Source organism: Bidens hawaiensis, unplaced genomic scaffold, assembly GCF_021521415.1.
Source record: "Bidens hawaiensis isolate Kalapana, Puna unplaced genomic scaffold, B.hawaiensis_p1.1 tig00018012_1, whole genome shotgun sequence".
In the NCBI taxonomy this organism is placed as follows: domain Eukaryota; kingdom Viridiplantae; phylum Streptophyta; class Magnoliopsida; order Asterales; family Asteraceae; genus Bidens; species Bidens hawaiensis.
In genome coordinates, this window is record NW_027492717.1 from 64,146 (window position 1) to 82,224 (window position 18,079).

Here is an 18,079-nt window from a genome sequence, read left to right on the forward strand (position 1 = left end):
AATAATAATAATAAATAAATAAATAAATATTTAGTGATAGTTTATACAATATTTCAAAAATATTTAACTGGGGTCGATATATTGAGTTGTCTAGTTGACATCCTATCCTTGCATTATTTAGAGCACATGCTGGCTGGTAAGCTATGACCTGGATTTAACTGCTTATGTTCACTTGTGCTAGCTAGGCTGCTTATGTTCACTTGCGTTTTCGATTTCGTCACTTTCTTGCTTTGGTTTTGGATCACTTCTTTGATCTATGAGTTCGCGGCATATATATATTTCTGATTCTAATATTTTAAATAAATATTAGTCATGGGGATGCAGTTGTTTCGCCCTTGTGAAGGATGTGTTAAGGAGATTGACTTCTGAAGTTATCAAAGAGTTCTCACTACCTTGGGGACTTAGGGACGATATTTTAACTTGTAGGTCCCTATTCGGGTGGATCTAACAACGTTTTTGGATCAACCCAACTTAGTGCTAGCGGAAATCACACTAAGCAACCAAGAGGTCTCGGATCTTGAGTTTATTTTCGGTTAAGGAAAGGTTAATGAGAGAGAGATAGCCGAGAGAGATGAGAAGGGAAAGAATGATAGAGTTTTTGCCAAAAGGTTTTCTATTGAATGACCAACCACACACTTCTCATGGCATGCTTCCTATTTATAGGGAAGCATGCATGAGAAGTAAAACAAATTTAATGCCCAATAGGCTTCTTTACAATGGACCGTGGCCCAACTACATACAAAATGACCTATCGGCCCAAATACATAGCCGAATCAATACAAAAGACTAAATATATATAACGGGGCCTAACAATCTCCCTCTAGTCTTTAGTATTGAAACTCGTCGGTGTCGTATACCAAGCATTCGTCCTCGGTTAGTGGAAGTTCAACAAGTTTACGCACGAAAACTTGTTGAAGGCTTCCATTATCCGGTCGGTATTCTGACGTCCCAAATCCTCGACGGTTCCCAGTGGCTTGTTGTAGAGCTTCTTCACATCTTCAATGTGTAGTCCCATAAGCTCATGCTCGTCAAACACTCTGATCTCGTGCATATCTCGATAGTGAATGACGGCCTCGCCGGTTGTGTTATCTAACTCCCAATCGATGAAGTCTCGGAGAGTGTTGGGAAGATAAGGCTCGCCATGATAAATCTCGTGATATTCTTTCGGCGCTTTGTATCTCCACATAGTGCGAGGCTCTCCTGTAGCCGGGTCTATCTCTTTTGGGTTCTTGTACTTGCGACCCTTGTTTGGCTCGAAGTCCTTGTAGTTGACTCTCGATTGACGCTGTAGATAAGTCGGGACCCAACTTTCCAGTGTACTTCCACTAGCACCAGGACCTAGAGCGTTCTGTAGATAGTTCAGATCAAGCTCAGGTAGAGTCTTCAGCTCGTGATGACTGAGATAGATGAGGCCCCCGCTGTAACGTCTGATGGCCCAAACTTTATTCCACTGATCATACTTTGCATATACGATCAGCGAGTTGTCGTGATACGGATAGTTGAGCACGCGGGTAGACGCACAGCTTGAGACAATGTGCGTCTTTCGCTTCTTCTTTGGCGGTTGGTCAATGACAAGATCGGTTGCAGGTGCCTCTGAAGCTTGAGCGGGAGGAGTATCCGGATTTGGCGAGTAGTTAATGTCATCCTCTTGTTCATTTACTGCCTTCTCCGTTCCCGTTCCCTCGATGAATTCCTCAAAGCTCATACCTACATTGATAAAATCAACGATCACACCTGTATTGTCAGTCGGAGAGATGATATCTTTGTACAAGCTGTCAAGTAGTGAGTCATCCTCTCTGACTTTGCTGGCTGAACCGGGGTTAGTAGGGTCTTGAGCATCGTGTTGAGAGTGTGGATGTGATTGAGTGTTATCTCCACCTCCACCTCCTGCTGCCCCGGCCCCTCCATCTCCACCACCACCGTTGCCACCATCACCATCATCATCATCATCAAAGCTGTCATGAACTTCATCGTCGTCGTCGTCTTCATCATCATCATCATCATCCTCCTCTTCATCACCATCATCTTCTTCATCACCATCATAACCACCACCAACACCGCTAGATTGGTCGCCCTATTGTACTAACCGACCAACAGTCGCCTCTCATTCTGACACAACAACCTGTACGCCTCGCACGGTCACAGAAGGACCTGCGGCAGGTTGTGAACCACCAACTTGAGAAGTCTCACCAGACCTTCTCCAAGTTCCAAACACAGCGTCAAGCGTATCCTCCAGACCATGAAATTCGTCTTCTTGAATACCCATGAGGTCTGAGGCCGCTTGGTACTTGCTCACCATATCTTCATTTGTCTTGAGCTGTAGCTCATTCAGACGGTCTTGTTCCTTGATTCTTTCTTTAATGGCCTCCATTTCTGCTCTTAGCGTATCGAGAGAGGTGAAGGAAGCAAGTTGATCTTCCAAATTAGCAACTCTTGAGTTTGTAGCTTCCTTTTCAACATCCCACCTTCTCGTAGCATCTTCAATCTTCTTGTTTACGCTTGATCTGAGAGCACTAGCACTTGGTAAGTCTCTTTCAAGTGTAGCCAGTCTATTTCCAAGTCTAGTGTGATCTGCTCTCAGATTAGCGTTCTTAGAGGCCTCATGATTCATTAGCGTTTGTAGATTCTGGATCCGGGTGTAGAAGGTGTTGGTCAGTAACCTTTGATTTTCAGCAGTTTCATCACTTGCTGCCTTCTGTTCTTCTAACACCCGGATCCTTTCCCTCAGATCCGCCTTTTCTTTTTCATACTCAAGAGCCTTTTGCTTCATATCTTTGATGAGCTTGAGGAGTGCAATCTCTCGTTCCGCCCTTTTGGCGTTTGATTCCTCTAGTGCGACGATCCTATCGAGGATAGGATCAACGTACACTGGAGGTGTCGAAGACATCCCTCGGGAGATGGGTTTGGGTGAGATAATGGTGGATGGTGGGGTGGTAGTTGTTATGGGTGGTGAGGTTCTTGGCAATGGTAAGGTGATGGCTTGAGTAAGGATTGGTGGAGTTATAGTGGTGGGTGGTGTTGGTCTTATTGCAGTTGGGGTGACGGTTTGGGTTGGGGAAGTAAGGATGGTTTTGCTCCATAGGCTTGTAGTTTGTATTGGGGAGCTAAAGACTGATGAAGTGAATATGGATGAGATTGGTTGTGCAGGTGGTGTTGAGGCTTGAGTTGGTTTGGGTTGGGTTTGTCGTTGTGGTGGTGAGTGTGGTAAGGAAGGTATTTGGGGTAGGAAAGTTGAAATTGGTTGGTCTATTGGTGAGGGTTCAGGTGAGGATTCTGGTGAGTCATGAAGTAGGGTCTTGGTTTTCATGGCTTTGGTTTTCTTTCTGGTTTTTGTTGGCTTGTGGGCAGGGATTTTTATTTTAGTTACATCTAGGGTTTCGAGGGCTTGGGCCAAGGCTTCTTTGGTTATTTTTGGTTGGTCCGAGGGCTTGTCTTGTGAGGGAGACTTGACATGAGACTTGGTTGACTTCTGGGAGTCTCCATGTCTCCTCAAACGCTTTAGGGGCGGCTGGTCTTCCTCCTCCTCCTCAAGTTCTATCAATTTGCCCTTTTCAGTCACCTTTCTCTTCAAATCATGCTTGGACTTTGTTCGATCTTCAGCCGGCTCATCAGATGAATCTTGATCACCTTCAACCACGGGTTCTTCATCACCTTCACCTTCACTAGACGCCTTTTCCCCAGCAGGCTCTGTCTCTTCAAACAAACCAAACTTGGGCCCAGGTCGTGGTCCCGTATACTGATGACCTCTGCCCTTGGTGCTCAACAACACACCAAAAACTGATACCTTGATCTCGTGTACATGAAATGGCTCGGGGTGTGACTTCTTGTCCTTTGCCTTCTTGAATCCCGTCCTTTGAACATCTGGAATCATATCATCTATCAACATCTGCATGAATCTCGGGTACATCAACCATGTAGCCCCGCTCTTGATGTTCGCGAGCATGCACAAAAATATCCGTCTTGAGTAATTGAACTTCTCCTTGTTGGTCAATGCGGACATAACACGAACCCAGTCTGTACTCATGCTGTCAAAACCACCTCGAATGTCTGTGAAACAATGAGTGATAATGTGGAAGAGAAATCTCCAGTATGGCAACAGATGACTCTTCTCTAAGCTCTTCCATTCCGCGTCGTACCCCATCTGAGTAACGAAACCTTCCAGCTTCTTTTTGTTTCCTCTCTCATACTTGTAATCGGGCTGGTCATCAATCTTTAACACCCTTCTAATGTCATCCTCGGTAATAGTTAATTCCTGTCTAGCAATGGTTGTTGTAAATGATAGAGAATCATCTGCAACCCTGGCGAATGCTCAGAAATCTAAGACCCACTTGTAGTAAATGGCTGGATCGGCAGTGATAGCATAGGCAAGGGTGATTGCCTAAGCCCCTTGACCATAGGAGTGAACACCTTATCAGCCTTTGCCTTAGGCAACTCGAGAGCACAAAAGTTGTTATGACCCTGAAATTGAAAGTCAAGAGATCATGAGAATCATCATTAAGACAAAACAAAACAAACAAGATATTAAGTATTTATATATTAGATAAATTAGATTTAATCCTACCAATATGTACATTCTAGATGTAGTAAGTTAATAATTTAATTTTTGTCAATCTATAAGTTAATTAGACCATAATTTACAAAGATCAAGTTCAAAACAGTCCACTTAGACCAAACAGTTTATTTGATTAAAAACAGATCAGGAGCAGTTTGTTTGAAACTCTGAAAATTTTGCTAAAGTATGGGTTTTTTTCGCTTGAAACATTGTTTCGCTTCGCATAAGGTCAAGCGAAGCGAAACAGCAAGGTGTTTCGCTTCGCATGGGATCAAGCGAAGCGAAACACAAAGATGTTTCGCTTCGCACGGGTTCAAGCGAAGCGAAACAGAAAGATGTTTTGCTTCGCACGGGTTCAAGCGAAGCGAAACAGAAGGCTGTTTCGCTTCGCATGGGTTCAAGCGAAGCAAAAGACCCTCTCATGCGAAGACTAATACTTAGCCCCTTTTGATTCATTCCTTTCTTTACTCAAGGTCGCCTAGATGCGAATCAAGTTTCTGGAAAGTTTGACCTTGAATCTCCTATGTTTACTAGGTCAATTTGTCCTTAGAACTTTTGACAAAACAAAAAAACTTAAATCTACAAACTTTATACAAACAACCCTAATTCAGATAATTAAATGATGATACTCAAGATCAATAAGTCCAACAACAGATTATTCATAACACATGAATCAATTTCATACGAAGATCAGACATGAATCTAGCCGACGGTTCATCTGAACCGTCGTCTCGATCCACGAGAACCCAGAAATATGCAGATGAAATGATTTGTGGTGTTTTGATGTTATACCGAAGGTGGATATTCTGGATTCAATGGCATGATTGTGATTATGAGGGCCGAATTCTTTGAAAAATGGAAGAAGATCTGGGTTTGAGAGTTTGAAGATTTGAGAGAGAAGAGAGTAAAAACTCAAAAGTGTTCGGTGAATAGTGAAAGATATTTTAGGTTTCCCTTATCTCGCGATAAGGTCAAAATATCGTGAGTATTCACCTAAAATACACTCTCAGTCCTTGGTCTTTAAAAATGTTTGCATTTTCAAACCCGAAAAACATTTTCACACCGAATCCGAGCACATGATTATTTATAAGGTTTTTCTTTTGTCGGTCCTTAACTGTTAACATTTGCACGATCGATCTCTTTTGTCAAAACAAAACATAATAAAAGAAGACACTAAAATAAAATTAAAAATAGAATTAAAACTAAAGATAAGATAAAATAAAATAAATAAAAATAAAAATAATATTAAAAATTAAACTATGCAGATACTTAAAAATTAATAACATTTTTAAAGTTAAAATCAATAATATTAAATTAATTTACATAGAATTTTCTTTGGTTAATTTTCAAAGAATGATCACGACATGGAATCATATTGATTTGCAAAGCCCCAGATCGCGTTTCCATTTTGAAATTATTGTGACACAAGTTCATCATTGACTATAGATATTGTCCTCTTTTTTAACATAACAAGTGTTTTGATGCCAGAAGTGATATGTTTAAAGTACAATTAGGCACGGTGCTTATGTGGTCCCCACTTAATCAGACATGTTACTGATTCCATCATATCTCAGGCCTACTTTGTGTTAACATATCACCTCAACTTGACTTAGATCTTTCTTAGTTGATCACAGTACACTTATTAACAAACTTGACTTATTGTACACTGTACACATGACACTTTGTGCTTTGCACACTTGACTCGATCTAGAAAGATTAAAATAAAGCAGAAGTTCAGGCCATAACAATCAGGTCGGATAATACCATATTATCGCGCAGAGAAAGTCCAAGGCTTGAACAAAAGAAAGAAAATAAAACAAAGCAGAAGACTCAGGGCCTTAACAATCAGATCTTGTATGACTACAAACGTAGAAAGTCCAAGGCTTGAGTCGAAAATAAATGAAGAAATAAAGCAGAAGTTAAAATTCCTAGGACTGACTCTTTTTCTGACTTATTTTCTTTTATTTTTCTGACTCTTTTGCTTGACTCTTTTCTTGGCTCAATGAAAATTAAAATTGACACTGACTTTCATAAGACGACTGTGATCAGGTAAAGAGAGGCTTGGGTATGACATGTATAGTTACATATTTGCCTTCATAAATATGACTTTACGGAATCAAGCAACCTCTTCATAAATGTATATCCACCAGTACCGGCATTAGTTTAAGTTTATATCACTCGACACTTACTTGTTTGTCAAGCCTACCTACACATCAGTGTATGACCTTGTAGCCTTTTGTTCTATTCTTTTAACGCGCTAAAATCATTACAAACCAATGTACTATCACTTTCCATGAAGTCGGATCAAATTCTTGATTGAAAAATTGAAAATTTTAACTATCCAACTCCCTCTAAGCATGAGCTCCCTCTAAACGGGGCAGTTCTTTTTGAATTTTCTTAGAATTCACTTTAATAGGAGTAAAGGTGAAATCAATATTATATATTAAAATAAAATCTTTTTGTTAAGTCAAGTGACTCGATTTTTGTTTTACTGAAAGTAAATTTAAAATCTTTTTGGTGAGTTAAAGTTAACTCATTTTCTCCCTCTAAAATTGTGATATATTTGAAAAATATTTACAGTTTTAAATTAAAAGATAAACGATAAAATTTACTGAAAGGAAATCATGCCCAATGACTCAACGAGAAACAAAAATCGGGCACGACTGAAAGCTTTTGTAAAGAGATCTGCAAAGTTAAAATCAGTATGGATCTGTTTAATGTCGACAAGCTTGCGATCATAACAATCACGAATAAAATGTATCCGGATGTCAATGTGCTTAGTCTTTGAGTGCTGGACCGGGTTTTTGACAATAGCAACGGCCGCCTCATTATCAAATTTGATCGTTGATCCATAGAAATTCAAACCGTAATCCAGCAGGTGATGCTGGATTCATATCACTTGAGAGCAGCAGCTGGATGCGGCGATGTACTCGGCTTCGGCTGTGGATGTAGACACAGTAACTTGTTTCTTGCACTGCCATGAGATCAACCGATCTCCCTGGAATTGACACCCACCAGATGTGGATTTTCTGTCCAAATTGCAACCCCCATAATCACTGTCAGTGTAGGCATGAAGTTCCAAGGGAGAATCTTTTGGATACCAAAGACCCAAACGCGGTCTCCCTTTTAAGTATCTGAAGATACGCTTAACAGCAGTCATATGGGATTCTCTTGGGTCAGACTGATATCTGGCACACTGACAAACAAGGAAAATGATGTCCGGTCTGCTTGCAGTGAGATACATCAAGGAACCAATCATTGACCTATAAAGGTGTTGATCGACTTGTTTTCCTGATGGATCAGGAGCGAGAACAGGACGCGTAGCGATTGGTGTCATGAAGGTTGTTGAGTCCTTGAATCCAAATCTCTGAACAATGTCATGAACGTACTTTTCTTGATAAATTAAAGTCCCGTCCTTCTTTTGCTCAACTTGTAAGCCCAGGAAGAAAGTCATCTCCCCTAAGGAACTCATTTCAAATCGCTTCTGCATGATCTCAGAAAACTCCTTGCACAGAGTCTCATTCGTGGACCCGAAGATAATGTCGTCAACATATACTTGAACGAGAATCAAATCCTTCTTCACTTTCTTGACAAAGAGAGTTTGATCAATAATGTCTCTCTTGTATCCATTCTTTACTAAATGATCAGCCAGTGTGGCATACCAAGCACGAGGAGCTTGGTGAAGACCATAAAGTGCTTTGTCAAGACGGTAAACGTGGTCAGGATAATTTGGGTCTTCAAAACCTGGTGGTTGGCTCACATAAATTTCTTCTTTTACTTTCCCGTACAAGAAAGCAGTCTTCACATCCATCTGATATACTTTGAAATTCATGTACGAGGCATAGGCCAAAAAGATACGAATTGCTTCCAATCTGGCCACCGGTGCATAAAATTCATCGTAATCAAGTCCTTCTCGTTGCCAAAAACCTTGCACAACTAACCGGGCTTTACTTCTAATAATCACTCCCTTGTCGTCTTTCTTATTACGGAACACCCATTTTGTTCCGATCGGTTTCTTGTGATCTGGTTTCTTCACTAGCCTCTAAACGTTCAGCTTCTTGAACTGCAACAGCTCTTCTTGCATTGCTTCAACCCAAAAGTTCTCCTTCAACGCAACTTTGTAGTCCTTGGGCTTTACCTGTGAAATAAAACAAGCAAAAAGACATCTGTTAATGTTACCAGAGGTGCTGCGTGTTTGGATGCCAGCGGTCGGATCTCCAATGATGTTCTCAGTCGAATGTCGGCGATGGATTGGTAACTGTGGAATTTGTTCGACACTCTCGACTGGTGTTGCCTCAAGCTCAATGGTCAAGCTCTCTATGGGATGAAAGACTGCGGTCACATCGACAGCAGCATTTGGTTGGGGATCACTTGCATCTTCTTCTTGATCAACCAAATGTTCCTGAGCGATGGCGCCTTCCCATAGGTTGTCATAGAATGGAACAGCAACAGTTGGAGCAGAAGTTATGTTGGTGTTATCAGAAGTTTCATTCGGAAGGTGTTCCACCTGCCCACATGATGCATCAGTCTCCATTGCAGGACCACCACACTTCTGAGGGAGGTGTGGGGACAGATTCCACCACACTTGGTTCTGCAGGAGGCAGATCTGCTTGATCCACTTGAACATTTTGGTTGTTGTCAGCTGAGATGTATGAGTCAGAATCTGAATCAGTCATGTCATCAATAGCTGGCATTTCAGTGCTGTCGATAGAGGGCTGCTCATCACCAACCAAGACTTGGTGGTTGGCCATTGGTTGTACATTCAGTATGGGTGCAGCAGCAGCTATGTCAACATGTCCAAGATCTTTCAAAACAACATGCATCAAGATAGACTGATCATTATCTGGTTGAGCAAGCAGAGAAGCAACAGGTGAAACCATTGGTACGGCTGATGTCATATACATTCCACAAAACTGCTTGAACAATCCTTCATAATCAAACATCCAACCCGGACCATTGTGTGCATCAGTAGGGTTTAACTCTTGCCAATCTATGTTGAAGGATTCCAAGATTACTCTTGATTTCTTGTTGTACACACGATAAGCACTTTTGTCAGCAGAATAAAGTAGCACTCATCCGCCTTTTCAGCAAACTTGGAAGTCGTTCCAACATTCGTTTGGAGAATAGTACAGGGACATCCAAACGTTCTGAAGAAGTTTACCCTTGGCTTCGATCCATCGAAGACTTCATAAGGAGTCTTGTTCAGTTTTTTGTTCAACAGCACACCATTTTGGGTAAAGCAGGCGGCGTTGATGGCTTCTCCCCAGAAAATCAATGATAGTTTTGAATATGAGAGCATTGTTCTAGCGGCTTCCACCAAAGTACGGTTTCTTCTCTCAGCCACCCCATTTTGTTCGGGAGTGTAAGGTGCACTGAGTTGATGAACAATTCCCTTGTTTTGACAGAATTCATTCACCACCTTATTGCAAAATTCTGTGCCGTTGTCACTTCTGATACATTTCACCTTCTTATCAGTTTGATTCTCAACCAACACAATAAACCTGAGCAGAAATGTGACGTCTCGTCCTTGTGCCCTAACAAAAATGTCCAACTGAAACGCGAAAAGTCATCAGTAATAACCAGACAATAGGCTTTTCGACCTATTGCATAGGTTGAATTGGACCAAAAAGATCCATGTGCAACAACTGAAGAGTGGAATGGATGGAATTGACAAGCTTGGGCCTATGAGGGAGTTTTTGCTGTTTGCATTTAGAGCAAGATAAACATTTTTCAGCATAGTGAAAGGATTTTATTGGCAAACCCCTCACATGGTCACCTTTAACCAACTTGTTCAAGTTCTTAAAGTTGACGTGACCCAACCGTCGATGCCATAAAGATGAGTCGTTCTCCGAGGCCTTGGACATCAAGCAGGAAGCAGATCGCATGGAATAATTGCTTCTCATGTCTAGAATGTAGGCATCGTTGTGCCTCGGAGTGCGCATCACAATCCATTCTTCAGGGACTTTAAAACCTGGTTTCAGAATGAGACTTTCATTTTCAGTAAATAGGGTTGAAAATTTCTTATCACAGATTTGAGAGACGCTGAGCAGGTTGTGGTTGAGCTGTTCCACCAGATTGACTTCATCAAATGTCAATGTGCCATTCGAGACCTTCCCTTGTTTCGTTAGACCACCGTTGAATGGTTTGATGTCGAACAACAGCGATTCGTCTCCTGTCATGTGTCGGGTGCAGCCATTGTCCAAGTACCAAATGCTATTGACAGGCCGTCCAGGATGACCCTATACACGAAGAACCAGTTAGTGGAGGGTTTCCCGAGACACCCTTGTCTCGGGAAGGTTAAGCATAAAATCACCAAGTTTAATTTTATGATTTCTGAAAATGTAATCCTTTGGTGAATCAGAATCTAAAGAACAATCCCTCGAGGAACTTGAATTATGATTTCCTCGGTTTTTGAAAAGTTTTCTGGATTGCCTTCATTTTGGTTTAGGCTTAACCACAAAATCTTCTTGATCAGCCTTTGAGAAGACCTTTGAAGGACTCTTGGGCTTTTCAACTTTAGAACCCTTAGCTAACCGCCTTCTTTCTCTTTGGGTTAGCCAAAATGGTTTCTTGGGTTTTTCGGTTCTCCTAGATCTCAAATTTGTCTCACTGGCCGAAGAGTAAGTTTGGTGAGACATTTCCTTGGTATGAGTATTATCCCCAGGAAATGTCTTACCAAGCTTACTGTTTACGTCTCTTTGTTGTTTGTGCCAGTTCTTGCAATGTCTTGCAAGATGAGACGGATTTCCACAAATGAAGCAATATTTTCTTTGGTTCCATTTATAGACATCTTGCTCACTGAGATATGAGGGATGAGGTGATGTTGTTTGGTTAACATGTTGGTGACCTCTATCTGACTTATAATTGAAAGCATTTGAATTATGAGATGCAAAATGATTTGATTGCCTAGGTTTCTGTCGAGAGTAGTAAAAGGTACTATCACACTGATCATAAACTTGAGAACTATTGTCGTAATTTGTATTTTGAGAAAATGAAGTTTTCTTGGGTGGCACATATTTACATGAAGTGCTTGGTTTTTCATTTTCGAAGCTAACTTTCTCTTTTATTAAGTTCTCAATTTTATTATCAATTGATGAGCAACTTTGACCAGTCTGTTTATTAACCTTGACTTTGACAGTTTCATCAAATATAGTTTCACACTCTGAATCAGAAGAGGAACATTCACTTTCATTGCAAACATTTACACAACTATCATCGCTTGATGATTCACAAAATACACCATTTGATCTAGACATTAGACTTCCTATCAATGATTCACACACTGTGTTACAAATAGGATTGTTAATGGTTTTTGTTAGACCCACACAGAATTCAAAACGTGATTCTAACTCTCCCTTTGATTTACAATTCTGGTTAACCATTCCACTACTTACATCACCTGCTACACAAGAGATGTTGATGTTAGAATTATCAGATGACGAAATTTGAGCTGTTGATGGAGAGGCGGCTGAAACGAATTTCACTGTTTTTGGTATTTTACCAATACCATATGCCATCTCTTCATCATGAGAAGTATTATACCTAAAATGGGGTAGGCAAGTGTAATTATCATTTAATGGTAGGGGCACCGCTGAGTAATCAAATCCTAGTCCCATTTTAACTCTAGTACTTCTCTGAGATTTGATAAGATCATCTAATTGTTCAGATGATGCCTCAAATCTTTTAACTTGTTTTTCTTTTTCCCGTTTATCAGAAAGATCGAGTTTCAACTTTTCAATTTCATCTTTTAATTTATTTACAATGTCTTTGTAATAGATGACATTGTGCTCTCCTTGAAAGATTTTAAGTTTAAGATTTGCAACATCATCGTGATGTGTTTTAATCTTTTCAACATATATCTTGTCAGCCTTTACATATTCAGCGTTTAGTTGATGAAGTTTTGCGTTTTCTTTCAAAACTTCGTCCTGAAGATATCAATAATATGTAACTTTATTTACGCAAGCTTCAGTGCATAGATTTCTTTTTACCTCGTCTGATGGTGATGCATCAGAACTTGCAGCAGCCGATGAGGAAGCTTCATTGTCTGTGATAGTCATACCTGCCATGTTAAGTGGATTATGCAGCTCTTGGAGTTGATCATCCCAATCCACACCAACTTGGACCTCCGATTGGGAGACAAGGGCTTTTGAGTTCGAGCTTGAGTTGCCCTTGTGTGGATGACCTCCAATTCTTTGTGAAGAGCTACTTGGTTTCCACATCTCATGCCTTTTTCCTGCAGCTTCGCCATTTTCCTCTTCTGTCACCTCAGTCACACAAATATCATTGGCAGGTTTTGAAGGATTTGTGCATTATCGGGAAAAGTGACCCATCTCACCACAGTTGTAGCAACGCAGCTTTGACTTGTGGATCCCATCCTTTTCCTGTCTGAATCATTAAAGCTATCATTCCCGTACGTTTTCATGAAGTTAGTAGCCCTTTGCACCGCCATTGCCATCTGATATTTGATATCCATCTTCTCAAGATCTTTCTGATTGATATCTCTCAAGTCTCCAGCTTCAAACTGAGGTGGCAATAGATTTCCTTTCATCAACTCTTCATGGCTTGAAAGAAAAGCATGAAGTATTGCGATGTTGGAGTCGTTTAGCATAGGTAATGCTTCACAGAAACTTGAAGGCTTTCTTGGTTGAGGTTTTAAAGATGATGAAATCCCTTGAGCTTTTAGGGCTTGGGCAACTGCACTGTCGACCGCCTTTTGGAACGAGCTTGTATTTAAAGAATCTGATTGATTTGTTGTTGAGATGAATGCTGTTGGTTGTGAAGGAACACATGAGGAGTACTTGGGAGTGGTCACGGGATACATGTTCGGTTGAGCTTTGCTTATAAAAACAGTTTGCATCGAGGTGGCAGTACTCACTCCAGCTTGATTCAGAGAACTGAGATGATTGTTCATTCTCATCTGCTCATCCATTTCAAATGACTTGATAGTGGATATCAAGTCAGTGTTTATTATCATGTTTAGATTGGTAGTTCTCTTGATCGTGACAGTATTGGTACTCCAGCTGTATGGCAAAGAGTTCATCAGCTTGTGGTTAATCTCGGCATTTGCAATGTTGACATTTGCAGCCCTAATTCTTACCATCAACTTCTCAAATCTTTTTACCAACTCCAAAACAGCTTCTCCTTGACGATGATTAAACATGTTGAACTCTTATTTTAACAAGGCCTTTTTGTTTTCTCAAATTGCCCTCAACCTTTTCAACAAGTGCTTCCCACAGACCCTTGGCACTTGTGTGTTCACGAAGAGTTTTAGAGATTTCATTCGAAAGACAAACAGTCAGTATGAGATAGGCCTTCTTATCTTGAGCCAACAGGTCCCGGTCTGCTTGATCATAGTTTTCTGGAGCCTTAAGTTGTTCCCCAGCATCAGTGCGAGTTACTGGAACATGAGGACCTTGTTCAAAGCATCTCAACAAGTCAGTCTCAGTCAAAGATATATAATTCATAAATCTCCATTTGAAATCTGCAAAGTTGTCGTCTAAGGTCATATATTTTGGAGGCTTTGTGGGGGTTCTACTTGGTTTTTCAACAGCAAATAACCCTTCAATAGTTCTGAATCAGTGCTAGCCATGGTCTAAGTAGTTACAAGCCTTCAACAAAGCTTAATCTTCAAAACAATCAACTTTTTCACACAAACAGCTTCAAGCGAAGCGAAAGGATCCTAGGCGAAGCGAAAGGATCCAAGCGAAGGAATATTATCTTTCTGAAAGCAAATCTTCCTTAGGATCTGTTTCACCTACTTTTGTCAGTACAAGTACGAGGTTTGGTACAATGCTTGAGCGAAGTGAAATTATAACTTATCAAACCAACAAACTTGAAACCCGTAATACCACATTTAACACTTAAAACTTTCACCAATAACACTTTCTAAGACATTTTATGAAGGTTTTGCCAATTCTTTTTATATTTTTGATATTTTCTTGTCAAGAACACTTGAACATTTATTTTCTTCTTTTCAAGATCAAAACCCAAGGTTGTGATCCAAAAATCCTCAACTAGTGAGCCGAAGCTCTGATACCAATTGTAGGTCCCTATTCGGGTGGATCTAACAACGTCTTTGGATCAACCCAACTTAGTGCTAGCGGAAATCACACTAAGCAACCAAGAGGTCTCGGATCTTGAGTTTATTTTCGGTTAAGGAAAGGTTAATGAGAGAGAGATAGCCGAGAGAGATGAGAAGGGAAAGAATGATAGAGTTTTTGCCAAAAGGTTTTCTATTGAATGACCAACCACACACTTCTCATGGCATGCTTCCTATTTATAGGGAAGCATGCATGAGAAGTAAAACAAATTTAATGCCCAATGGGCTTCTTTACAATGGACCGTGGCCCAACTACATACAAAATGATCTATCGGCCCAAATACATAGCCGAATCAATACAAAAGACTAAATATATAAAACGGGGCCTAACATAACTCTCAAGGAAGATTTCACAAAGATCAAAGTTGTTTTTGAAGATGCAGAAGAGAAACACATCAAGGAAAAGGTTGTAGCGTTATGGCTTAAGAGTCTCAGATCTGCATCCATGATGGTAGAAAACGTGCTGGACGAGATCTCAACTGAAGTTTTGGTACAACGTCTACACAAAGAAAGAGGCCTCAAATACAGGGTAAGAGCCTTCTTTTCCTCCAATCATAATCAACTTGTGTTCCGTGTTAGAATTGCTCACAAAGTTAAAGCCATTAGAAGAATACTAGATGCCATTGTATCCAAGAGATTTGAGTTAAACCTGACCCTTCAAGTGACGTAAGTCATGTAGATGTGGACGTTGCAGATGAGATGCCAAATAGGGAAACTAGCTCACTTATACATGATTCTTTAATTATCTTCGGAAGAATGGAAGACGTCGAGATGGTAACTAACAAGATATGTAACAAAGATATAGGAAAATATGGTGATGGTGAAATTCGGGTGTATGGTATATGGGGTATGGGAGGTGTGGGAAAGACTACTCTAGCTCAGTTAATCTATAATCATGAAAGAGTGAATAAATATTTTGAGTTAAAATGTTGGGTGTATGTCTCTGAAAAGTTCCAAGTTCAAGAGATAATAAAAGGAATAATTGAATCCATAGATGAATGTGAGTGTAAATTTACACATCTAGATTTGTTGCAAAAGTCCCTTCAAAACAGGTTAAGGGAAAAGAAAATTTTAGTTGTAATTAGATGATGTTTGGATCGATGATGATGAAAGGCCAAAGTGGGATGAGTTAAGTAAAACATTAAGTTGTGGGGCAGAAGGAAGTATTGTTGTGATGACAACACGGTCCCAAATAACTAGCCGAATGATGGCTAAGGTTCTCCTATTACAACATGAAGTGGGATGTTTATCAGAAGAGGACTCATGGTTATTGTTTAAGAAGAATGCATTTGCACAAGGAAGAGTGGGGGATGACATAGGTGAGCTAGAACTTATCGGAAGGGAGATAGTTGAAAAATGTAACGGATTGCCTCTGGCAGTGAAGACCTTGGGTAGCTTAATGTGGTCGAAAAGGAGTGCAAGCGAGTGGCAACTTGTGAAAGACAATAGCATATGGGAGTTGGAAAAAAATAAAGTCTTGCCTGCTGTTTTGAAGTTAAGCTACGATAACTTGCTTCCACATCTAAAGAGATGTTTTGCTTATTGTTGTTTGTTTCCTAAAGGCTATGAGCTGAGAAGGGATGCATTGATACGACTGTGGGTGTCAAAAGGTTTTATTCCACCCAAAGGAGAAATAGACTTGTATGTGCTTGGGGAAGAAGTTTCCAATTGTTTGGTTTGGATATATAATGCACGATTTAATACATGACGTGGCACTACATTTGATGGGAGATGATTGCATAGTTATAGAGTCCGGTAAGAAGGTTATAGTCCCAAATGAGGCTTTTCATTTAAGTTCATCATGTCCAAGTCTTCACTTTTCACCTGAGGATTTAGGAAAGTTAAAATCATTAAGGTCAATATTCATGTACGGAATAATGAATGAAGGTAGCATTAGTCAAATTCTCAACCACCTGAATGTGAAGGTATTATACTTGTGTCATTTAAAAGCATTGCCTCAAATCAATTTGGAAACTCAAGCACCTAAAATACTTAAATTTATCACGCTCAAGTATACAAGTTTTACCTGAGTCGATTATTTATCTCCAAAATTTGCAAGTCCTGCTTTTGTATCGTTGTATGCTCCTGCATAAGTTGCCGAAAGGCTTGAGGTATATGAATAATCTTGAACGTTTGGGCATCAAGCGTTGTTACTCACTCTTGCATTTGCCATCAGGAGTCAAAGAACTAACCAATCTCCAAATACTTCCACGATTTTCTGTTGGTAACAAGATCGGGGCCACAATAGAAGAACTAGGAAATTTAAATCTTCTTGAGGGGGAGTTGGAGATATCAGGACTTTAGAATGTTGAAAGTTTAGGATGAGGCCAAGAGTGCCAATCTCAAATTCAAAAGAAATTTATCACTTTTGAAGTTATGTTGGTCGACCCTATACAAAAGAGAAAGTGAACAAAAGATGCTTGCGTGCGATGAACATGTTCTCGAGGGACTAGAACCAAATCCAAAACTCAAGGATCTGAAACTGTTTTATTATATGGGAAAAACTATTTCTCCAAGTTGGTACATTTAAAGAATTTGGTTGAAATTCTATTTAGTAAGTGTAAGAATTGTGAGCATATTCCATCACTTGGGAGATTACCCAATCTTAGGGTCATCACTTTGGAGTACATGGAATCTTTGAACAGTTTCCATGATGATGACAAAAACATGATTGGAGACACCAATGTGTTTCTTAGTTTACAAGAATTAAACATTTCCATGTGTCCGAATTTGGTTTCCTTGCCAACTAACCTGCCAAAACTCAAGCGTTTAATATTACGTAACTGTAACGGGCTAGTTTCTCTGCCGGATGAGATTATAAGTTTCAAGGATCTGAACGAACTTGTGATAGAAAGATGCAAACATCTAAGTGAAAGGTGCGAAAAAGAGATCGGTGTTGAATGGCCTAGAATTTCTCATATTCCTAATATCACTATTGATCTTCCAAGGTAACATTAATCTCTTATCTTTCTTCTTCTTTTTTACTTTTTTATTGTGAAATACTCTAGTTCTTAACACAGAAAGTGAATGATTAAAATATTCAAAATTCAGTTGCTGCCATAATGATATTTTATAAAACTATATATAAATTCATATATAATATAATAATTACAAAACATATTATTCACCTTTCCAAATGGCAGACGTGCATGACTAACTTCTTCAGTAATTGTTTTATTTTGCATCATTTATATGGTGTATCAATATATTTACTAAATCCTTTTTTTGTTAACTTAGCCCCATTGAGAATGATGATGGGCATGCAAGGCGAGATGGATATCGACATGGACATGAGCTTTACAAGATGTATGCTTTGTAAATTCCTATTTTAGAGATTCAAATTGAAGTATTTGATAAGTCTCTCGAATTCTCAACCTGATAATTGAAGAATCAGAATGTATGTTTTGCCATGCACCCAATATATATAT

The 18,079-nt window shown here is 39.8% G+C and overlaps 1 pseudogene; it reads left to right on the top strand.

Annotated features, from left to right (window-relative positions):
- Positions 1–14,982: 14,982 nt before the first annotated feature.
- Positions 14,983–17,603, top strand: LOC143555189 (putative disease resistance protein RGA3; annotated as a pseudogene).
- The last annotated feature ends 476 nt before the right edge of the window (positions 17,604–18,079 follow it).